General features: G+C 39.0%; 1 long non-coding RNA gene across 1 annotated transcript; it reads left to right on the forward strand.

Moving 5' to 3' along the window:
* Positions 1 to 6,762: 6,762 nt before the first annotated feature.
* On the forward strand, positions 6,763 to 9,914 carry LOC122927022. Its single transcript, XR_006387749.1, has 2 exons — positions 6,763 to 7,099; positions 9,750 to 9,914. It is a non-coding gene; the product is annotated as an uncharacterized LOC122927022 (long non-coding RNA).
* The last annotated feature ends 389 nt before the right edge of the window (positions 9,915 to 10,303 follow it).

Here is a 10,303-nt window from a genome sequence, read left to right on the forward strand (position 1 = left end):
GCCACGTAGAATTAAGGCAGTTCTGAAGGCAAAAGGGGGTCCAACGCCGTATTAGTATGATGTTCCTAATAATTCTTTAGGTGAGTGTATATTTGTATTGGTATTCCCTTCCCCCACAAAAAATAAATAAAAAATAACTGTCTGGAGATGTTCTGTCCCAGATTCTGAATTCTTATTTCAGGTGTTTTTACAGAGATTTATAGATTTAAAATGCTACCCTCTGTATTGTAAAACACACGTTGTATACTTGTATTGAGCCACACCAACACTTAAATTTTGGTTTGGAAAAAGAAAAGCTGTATTTTTGTAAAAATAAAAAATGCTAATTACTGAGTGGACTATGTGTACCTTAAAAACTGCAACTTTTCCAGCAACAACAAATAGAAAGCCTTCATATGGCTATATAGTGATTACTTGACAGCCAAGGGTATCAGTATAAATGTAGTTGCAGTAAAGATTTATTAGTCTGAAAACTCGTAAGTGGCAGTGCACGTCGGGAGAGTGATCCAAGCATTGCATGAGACACTTCTCATAGGCCAAATATCATGTGATTAGTGACGTCATGACTAAAGATGATGGAGGACTGAGGCTAGAAACCATCAATCAATAGACACAGGGGCTTGGCTGTAATGGTCCCCAATGATAGGTTATAGCCAATGGGGAACATTACAAATGAGTTGAGCTGTGGTGTCAATTCGCCATATCCCCTCTTTCCCTGTGAGGACAACCTATAGCAGTAAAACATACGTGGGGGGGGGGGGGTGGTGGAAATAATCCTACTTGACAACAGCTTAAAACACTGTTTTATTTTACATGAACTTGTAATTGGGGGGGAGGGGTTCATCTTAAGTTAAATAACAAATGTTAAGTCTTATAAAAGACCAATTTGTGGTTTGGAAACAGGAAACTTTTTTGCTCAAGGCAAAATCCACCTGAGCAAACGACCAGACAGATCCATCAAAGATGAAGAACACACTTGTGAAATGTACATCAATCGTAAGGCCCTGAATGAGGGAACTGACTGGATATTTATACAAAAATCTTCAGTAGATTAAAAACAACATTGCGGAAAAGCTTAACCATCGCTTTGCTGGTGCCTCAGGGTATTTGTAGGGCAGACCTGAACAAGCCATCCAAGTCAAAAGACATTCATGAGGGAGTCAAAATTGTGACAGCCTTCTAACTATCATGTATCAGTTATAGCATGGTTTTCTCATATGGGGAACACAATGGCACTACAGCCTTCTCACACCCTTGTTGATGCAATTACTGATGTACAGGGAAGAGACAGAATTGGCACATTCTGTTTTAGCAAATATTTGTCTCAGAGTCCAATTACACCTAATTAGTAATGCATTGCCTAACGGAATATGGATTGCCTAACTAAATTGCCCATGAAAATCTGCATTTATTACTGATAGATGAGAAATCTTGGAATAAGATGATCTAAACAGACAAAATGTTTAATTGTTGGGACTACACCTTGAGAAAGCTTCCAAAAACATTCTGATTGGCTCCTGGTCAGAAGAGCAGAGCTATAAATTCTGAAGGATCATCTTCTCATCTTAATCATCTCCTGAAGATCATTCACTGACAGGTAGCGTGCATATCCTTTAAATTTGTTTGGTGTATAATCTATTTGAAATATTAAATCTTAATATCTTATACTTTTTAACTTTTTGAATTTAAAAGGCGCAATTTTACAACTTCTGCAGTGATGGCCACCATGAAGACTCTTCTGTTAGTTTGCTCAGGTATTACAGGAATTAAAAAATAACTTTTGAAAACATTCATAGATGTGTATTACAATAGATATTAATAGATGCTTATATTACATTCTGTGTTATAACTTTCTAGACATGATTTTATTTAGTAATTTTTGGGAAACATAAATGTTGACAAAAAAGTTAACCTATTTTTTTTGTTTTAGTGATTTCTCTTGGCTTTCTTTATTGTGTACAAGGTGAGTGAAGTTGAATATGTATTTATTGTAAAATCACTAGCTCCAGCTGTTAGTTGAATGTCTATGATAAATATGAAATGCAAGAAACATAAGAAATCTTTTTGCTACTTTTTTATTTTAGAAAATGGCAGCATGCTGGAGCTCTTTGCACTTTTTTTTAATCACCTTTTCTTTAGAGGAAAAATGCCATTAGGAAAATGTTAGTGGTAAGGCAGACTGGCCCAGATTTACTGATATTAAAGATGGTATATGTCTAGAAATGTGGTCTAGACCTGCAGCAGATTTATCCTAGGGGCTCAGGGTCGATGATAAAACTGGTGCAGACTCTATACTTTCATCCCAGAATTGTCGCACAAGTTTGGTGCAAAATGTTGCATGTATGGCCATGACCCTTTCCCACAAAGCCTCACACTCTGTCAAGCATGTCGGAAAAAGCGTAGAAACTATACATGTTCCAAATTATGCTATTTTGTTTTAATTTTAGACAGATTTTTTGCTGCAGACATATTAGTTAATCTGGGCCTCTGTTTAAAAAAACACAAAAAAAGCACAAGTGCCCCAAAAATTATTGAGGTTATTCTGGCAATTTTGCAGCAAAAAATGCTACTGCAAATGTGTGTGTGTATAGGGATTACTACATAGATCTGATGTGGTATAGTTCTACTTAGGAAAAGAATCTGAGCATTGTGATTTAGCAAGTTCCTAGTAGTATACCTCCTTACCTTTTCTCTTAGCCTAAGATGAAATGTTGACCAGGTCTGAAAAATGCTAATGTTTTTTTGAAAAGTGCAATTGATAACAATCTTAAATTGATTGCTTGTTTATAAAATGGATAATCAGTATGCAGTAAGCTCCTCAGCTCCCCCTAGTGGTGGCTCCAGAAAGAGAGAATACTATATTGCTCTCTGCAGGGAATTTGGAGGTCTGTACAAAATTCCAGCCACAACAAATAGGAAGAAATAAGCTGATATGAACCATGATAGCTTTATTGTTTACATTGGCCCGTCTACTTGCACATCGTACATACAGTAGTGACAGAGCAGGGTATCATGTGAATTTGACAAAGCTGTAATACCTTGCACTGGTGCCACTAAGAAGAAGGCATGCTGGTAGATGAGCCATAATAAAAATTGAATGGGCTGCAGTGTTCGTACAAGAACACTGCATGGTGATCATGTGGTCAATTTGCATAATGTTCATGTGACCATTTAGGATGGTATATGTATTCGTGTATACACACACATTTGTTTGCTTGTGAAAGACCTAGCTGCTGAAATGTCACAATTTTTGGTGAATAAACCAGCATGAATTGAAGACCGGCGAGTGCTGCAATTTTATTTTTGATTTATTCTGGATGATTTGGGGATGCTACAGACTGGTATCCAACACTGCGGACACCACCACCATAGAGACTTTTTGTTATAGATTCGTAAATGCTGCAACTTTTTTTATGTATAAGACATTAGACATGGTCGATTGGTCAGTCTTTGTAAAAAGTAGAGAAAAGTGAATTGCTCTACCAGCTCAGTGATGGGCAAACTGCGGCTACAAATCCCATCATGCCCTACTGTAGGCTGGGCATACTGGGAGTTGTAGTTTTACAAAATCTGGAGAGCCGCAGTTTGCCCATCCCTGTACCAACTAATTGGATTTGTTATGAAATTCACAAAAAATCTACTTCCAAACGAAGCTGATGTTTTGGAATTGTGCGAAAGAGACCACCATTTTACGATTTAAGTTAAGACACTAATGAGGAAAGTAAGGATGAATATGGAAGATAACATGGGCCCTGGGCAGGGGTCCTGGCTGGTGGGTTTGCCCTCAATACCTTGCAGCCAGCCTGACAGCCAATCAAGAGAAAGTATATTGGGAGGTCTATCAGGCGCTGTGTTAGCTCCCAAGCAGAGATGCCATTCTAAGTTCAGCCATTGATGTGATAAGACGTATCTGTCCCAGAAAGAGCATTTAGAGACACGAGACCATTTTTATATGATTTGACGTTACTTTGTTAAAAGCCGAGGCCGCAATTCATAAGCAACAGTTCAATATCATTTATGAATGTGAATCATTAAAGGGCTTCTGTCAACAGCTTTGTACCTATAAAACTCCAACACATTCCAGTTCAACTAGTTTCATAGGCACCAATCTGCTGACAGATGCCCTTTAAGTGAACTATGGAAAACAGGGTCCAGAGGAAGCAAGCAGGTCAGCAGTGTCTATCTATTGACATGACTTTGCAATCGCAACACAGAACAACTTTAAGAAATACACAGAAGTAGTGCTGTATAATGCAGAGCTGTGGCCATGCAGTGAAGCTGAGCTAAAACACAACTGGAGCAGTTGAACTGTGACTTGGCTTGGAGCTGTACAAAGCAGAGCTGTGTATGTGCTGTGATGAAACAGAGCTGAGACACACCCGGAGTAGTTCAACTGTGGATTGGTTTGGAGCTGTACAAAACAGGTGCCAGGAGTGCAACCAGTCACTTCACTAGGCAGGGCTGTGCTGGAAGGGTTGACACGTCACGGCAAAGTCCTGGCTGTTGGACATTTTAGTGCAACTAGAAACTGAGCCGATTAGGTCACTGACTCTTTCTCCAATCCCGGAGCTAGGCAGTGGATTTAGTACTACTAATTCCAATCAATCTTGCCTGTGATTGTAGATGTTTTTAGGGCACCATGCTGTGGACTTCCTGCTGACCTTTCTGGTAGACTGACTTATACCATAGCTTGTATTTTGCATTTAACCTGTGGCTGCTGTTCCTGCTTATATCAACTCTTCTGTACTGACCTTGGCTTGTCTCTGGATTTCTCATGCAATGCATTGATTGTGTTTTTCTCTCCTGGTTTTGACCTTGCTTGCTAGCTATAACTATCAGATTGGTGGTGATGCTACCACTGGGACTCCCACCAATCACGAGAATGGGGGCCTTGTACCCTGTGGAGCCCTTGTACCCCAGAGTGGCTGGTTAGAACTGTGCATCACCACTCTAGTTATTTCTTTGGGAGCACCGGAAATAGCCAAGCACACACAGGAAAGAACACTGACACTGGAGTATTTGAACCGGCGTGATCAGGAATTAACACAGCAGGCAGGCTGGCTTCAGGGACAAACTTGACCAGGGACCCACGTGGCTTGGCAACGAGTGGCAGAAGAAGAGACATGACAGACAACAATCAGCACACAGGATAGAACACTGAGATATATTTATATGTTTATATATATAAAAAGAAAAGCAATAGCAGCACTACCGTATTTTTCTGTGTAGATCCAATGAGTGGCGGTGCTCGCAGTGTTGTACCTAGTCCTAGTGTCCCAGCCGATAATCTAAAAAGATAAAACTGAAACACTCCTTGTCTCTTTTTAGTGGTGGTTATTCACCAAGTAAGGTGTGACGCTTCGACTACATATAATCTTTTTTAAGCATTGTGTGGCGTACTTAGCTTCATAAATGACCCCATAGAGTCTTGCCAGGCACAGCTATGACATGAGGTTGATACTCGTTATGACAAACATGATGCTGCTGAAGCCTGGTCCTCAGGCATATTTGTGAACATGGAAAGCTGCATGCTTGGTTGCTTACATGCTCACAAGCATTTTGATAGCATCAAAAAAGTGAGGACTACTGGGTTGGCATGCTTTAGGATATAAATATCAAAGCAAAATGGTGGACAGTTTTCTTGATACCAACAGGGAGGCCAAATTACTGTATTATCAGGATGCATCCAAGCAGAAAAAATTGTAAAACTTTAATCATGGCATACGGATTCATGCAGATTTTTACACACCTGGGGCTGATGCAAATGAATAGATCTTTCATTGTATCAATTGTATTGTTAGCCCAATTATGTTACAACTAATACTAACCCTGCACAACCCAAAATCTACAGACTTGTCTGTCATAACTAGAGATGAGCAAAGTTTCGAAAATGTTGATTTGCTTGCTTGGCCGAATTTCTCAAAGATATTAATTCATCGTAAAGCACATTTCTTTGTGAGTAGGGGGCGCAATGACGGGGAAAAGTGGTTGCATTGCCCCCGTGACTAAACCCCTCACCTGAGATAAAAAAAAAAATAGGGCTTTCAGGGATTAGTTGGTAAAAAAGAAATAAATAATATTCACCTTATCCATTTGAGCGTGAAAAGGCTTGATTGAAGATCTTTTGCGGCGAATGGTGACATCATACGTCACCGTGCACGAGATTTCACGTAAGTATATTTTTTTTTACCGCCATTTCAGGGAAAATTGATTTGTTACCACGAAGCACAAGGAAATTTGGCTTTGTGGCAAATCGAATGTTCACTAAAACTCAGATCAAAGTTCACTTCAGACACTTCGATGTGCTCAACACTAGTCATATCCCATACTGAACTGCTGCAGCTTCTATTGCCACTACCGCTACTTTTCAAAGCTGCACATCTACTACCTTGTCGGTTCCACATTGTGCTGCTAATGCTCTCACTACTACAGCTGCTACTACTTCCCCTATACAACTACGTGCCTTGTGCCTCGTCTGTGAGGTTCCACATCCACACTCTACTACTGCTGCTCCCCTTAAAATGGAGAATTATTGGATGCTTGTTGAGAACAAGCCACAGCTTCTACTGTGTGTATAAACACGCCTTTAAGTTATTGAGTATTTTTTTATTTTAAAAAGCGTAACAGATCCAAAAGTGTGGTGTTTTTGTAAACTCCCTTATTTGTTAACCATGCCCAATTTACTATTGCTGTCATTGCAAAGGGAGAAAGAGAGAGAGAGAGAGAGAGAGAGAGAGAATAAAAATTCTTTAAAAAAAAAAAAAAAAAAGACAATACTGAAGAAAAATCAAGTCCTAGGAGACCTCAAAGTGTCATATACCAATTTTCAGGCCAATTGGAGCAGTTTTGATTCAAGTTGAATTTAAATAATATGATAATCAACATGTTCTTTAATAGCTACAGTGTCAACTTCCTAATGACTTTTCCCACAGGTCAACGGTGCCCTGTTGGAACTAAAATATCAAATTGTTATGGTTGTTGGTCTAAATGTCCGGATAAACCTTGTATCCAAGTTTGTGCAAGAGGCTGTGTGTGTGCACAGGCTGGATATCTTATAGGTCCTAATGGCAAATGTATTCCAGAGCAAGAATGTCCAAAGGTAAGCCAGTACCAGATCTCTATGTGATCTGTATATTTAATGTCATTTAAAGATCTACTCTGTATCAGTATGTAGAGCTACAGTATATGCAATGTCTGCATTTGTTAAGGAACAAAAGTTCTTCTTCTGGTCTTTATTCTTTTTCTTCTCATTTTTCTTCCTCTTCTCCTTTTTACTCATCTTTTATTGTTCTTTTTCCTCTTTTTCTCCTCATTCTCCTTCTCCATCTTCATTTCCTTCTTTTCGTTCTCCATCTTCCTTTCATTCTTTTAATTCTTCTTCATCTTTTTCCCCCTACTTTTCCTTTGTCTCCTCTCTCATTTTGTGGTTCCTTAGAATTATAAACTATGTTACTATGTTCATCTTTGCACAATTTCTTCCTTTCTTCTTTCTTTCTTCTTTAATTGTTACCATTCATCTTCTTCATCTTTTTCTTCCTTACATCCCATTATATTGTTTATGCCTTGCTGTTCCGTTTGTCTGCCTGAGTACTAATCTGTGCCTGATTCCAGACTTTGACCGGTCCCTGATTAGTATATTGACCCCATGCTGCCTGCCATGACCTTGGACTTTTTTCACGTATATGCACATATTCTCTGCCTGTCTTGAGCTTGGCCTGTTACTGACTGTGAACTTCACTTGACCCCTTAGCGCCCCGCACCAATTTCTCTCACCCCGGGACTAGTCAGAGACAGTGGCCTGAAGGCTTCCCTTCAGCGAAGTCCAGATCTCTGCATAGGGATTAAATTATAAATAGTGTTGATCACGAAAATTCTAATTGCAAATTTTTTAAGCGAATATTGGCTCTTCAAGAATTCGCGAATATCTAGAATATAGTGCTATATCTTCGTAATCGGGAATATTCTAGATTTTTTTTTCATCAGTACCCATGATCCCTCACTCCTTCTTGCCTGTGGGCCAATGAGAAGGCTGCAATATCTTTGGCTTTAGTAGCAGTGTTGATCGTGAATTTTAATATTGCAAATTTTTTATTGCTAATTTGTATTGCAAATTTTCTGATTGCCGATTTTTGCAAATAACGACTGTATATCACAAATTCGGGAGTTCGCAAATATATGACGAATATTCACCCAAATATTTGCAAAATATTACAAATTCGAATATTGCCCCTGCCGCTCATCACTGATGATGAATACCAGGGAACCCAAATTTAAACTGGTTGGTTGACAAAGTAGTTCCACGCCCCCTGAATGTAACACCTCCTTTTTCCTTCTTCCTTTTCATATTCTTACTTCATATTCATTGCACTCTATTTCCTAACTCTCCCCACTATTGTCCTAATCTTTTGCCTTTTTTATATCTTTTGCTTATTTTTTCTCTTGCTGTTTTGCTCAATCAGGTCTCTTTTTTGCACTGTTTCTCTTTTTGTATAAGTTTCTCTTTTTCCTATCATCTTAATCTGCTCTCTCTTATTCTTCCGATTAGGGTAGTTGTGTAGGCTTTGGTGCTTGTACTGGGGCTCATGAGCTTCTAGGTTTACGTAACTTCTTTATCTTCTCGTTCATCTTCTATCAGTCAGCGAGATTCTGCGCTAATTAATTTTATAATAAATAATATTGAACAGAGCTCCATTTTTCTGATAGAGAGTTTCAAATCTCCCATTCAATGCATCTGAATGATAGACTTGTGGCTGCTGCAATCACCACTTGGGGGAGCTCAGGAGCAGACTACATATTGTTTACACACTGAATTCAGCAAGGATGACTCAGGAGACTTCTCAGCTCCCTCTAGTGGTGGATGTAGGCAGTAAAAATTTTATCATTTAACAATTCTATGTCTATGCAGAGGATTTTGAGTTCTAGATTACATAAATGAAGCTAGTAAGAATTATTAATCAGAACATCCAAAAGTTAATATTCACAGTAAAATCTTTATTTTCTCTTTTTTCTTCATAGAGTTGTTATGTATGTGGAATCAGTATACTCTGTTAAAGAGGTTGTCTCACTTCAGTAAGTGGCATTTATCATGTAGAGAAAGTTAATACAGGCAACTTACTAATATACTGGTATTATCTATATTGCTTCCTTTGCTGGCTGGATTGATTTTTCTATCACTTTATACACTGCTTGTTTCCATGGTTACATACCCCCCTGCAATCCATCATTGGTGGTCGTGCTTGCACAATATAGGATAAAGCACTAGCCTCTCTGGTGGTCCTGGCCACCAGAGAGGCTGACACTTTTTCCTATAGAGTGCAAGCACGGCCACCGCTGATGGATTTGAGGGTGGTCTGTAACTATGGAAAAATGAATCCAGTCAGCAAAGGAGGCAACATGAAGAATCACAATACAGTAGTAAGTGCCTTGTATTAACTGTCTCTACATGATAAATGCCACTTGCTGAAGTGAGGCAACCCCTTTAAGTTATCTCCTCCCTATGGTTTTCAAGCTGTAGTGAAACTATAACTCCTAGGATGTCCTGACAGATGTAGACTTAGGGTTATAGTTTTGCAACAGCTGGGGTGCCATAAGAGTAGGTTGAGGATCACTGCTTTTTTTTTTACTTACATCATACACCACCTCTATTTTCTATGAAAAGTGATATAAAATAAGTTACCGTATTAATAAAACGTCCTAAAAATATCAATAAAAGTCCTGAATATGAATTACTTCTGCACTACTTCTCACAGGTGAAATCTTAAGATGAAGGCAAGAAACCTCTGATCAAAGGAAGACGACATTGACGTCTCAGAGAAGATTTGTTCCTAGTCCTGAGAAAAAAATATGGATAAAATAAAATTGCATGTGTAACAATTCTAACTATTATACCCAATAAACCATTGATAGCATCGTAATAGTGTGGAGTCATTTAAACCTCCTCTCCCATTTCTGACTAGATGAAAACCTCTGGTGGCCTGTTCTCCACATAGGTGTAGGTCACAGAGGTGGGACTTGCACCTGTCACATATTTTTGGGCATATCTTGTGGTAACCGACAACTATGACAACTGACAAGTATGTTAAATTCACTGCCACTACAATGCAATGCTCCTCCTACGCTAGACTCAGTTTACATAGCACTGGTGAGGACATGTCATACCGCCATGTGACTGCCGAAGCCCATTACTTCTATTGCAGTGTTAAAGCAGGTTTCCAGCTCATAAAATCAATGTGGGCGCAGCGGGCACAGAAGAAGTGAAAAAGATACAATTCTCTGAAGTTCTCACTTCTCTAAACCCCTTCCA

This window comes from Bufo gargarizans, chromosome 2 (assembly GCF_014858855.1).
Source record: "Bufo gargarizans isolate SCDJY-AF-19 chromosome 2, ASM1485885v1, whole genome shotgun sequence".
In the NCBI taxonomy this organism is placed as follows: domain Eukaryota; kingdom Metazoa; phylum Chordata; class Amphibia; order Anura; family Bufonidae; genus Bufo; species Bufo gargarizans.